This window comes from Myotis brandtii, unplaced genomic scaffold, assembly GCF_000412655.1.
Source record: "Myotis brandtii unplaced genomic scaffold, ASM41265v1 scaffold77, whole genome shotgun sequence".
Classification (NCBI taxonomy): domain Eukaryota; kingdom Metazoa; phylum Chordata; class Mammalia; order Chiroptera; family Vespertilionidae; genus Myotis; species Myotis brandtii.
Window position 1 is genome coordinate 3,387,174 of NW_005371082.1, and position 329 is coordinate 3,387,502.

A 329-nucleotide genomic window follows, 5' to 3' on the forward strand; every position below is an offset into this window, starting at 1 on the left:
CTAAATCAGAGGGAGGGGCCTTTGCTGTTTCAAGATGGTGGCCCCCAGGGGAGCAGCAAGCCATGTGGCTGACATGGGGGCTGCCAAGTCATGCAGCCCAAAATGGTGGCTGTCTACACTGTTTTTAGCAAACCAAGATCCCTAGAAGATAGATGGCCAACATTATATTGCAGACAAACTGAAATCTCATTAGCTGTTTATACCTTTTATAATTATCTTAAAGAATATCAATTAAATTTAAACTGGTCCTTGCATCAAAAATCTTCAGTTGAGGTCACAAAATCAATCCTCCCTTCTCAATCAGACCAATAAGCAAAGGCATTTAGTTA

At 41.3% G+C, this 329-nt stretch overlaps 1 protein-coding gene across 4 annotated transcripts in view; it reads left to right on the forward strand.

Moving 5' to 3' along the window:
• The window catches only part of NBEA (neurobeachin), a 776,030-nt gene that overhangs the window by 375,158 nt on the left and 400,543 nt on the right, over window positions 1-329 (forward strand). The gene's annotated exons all lie outside the window — the stretch shown is intronic.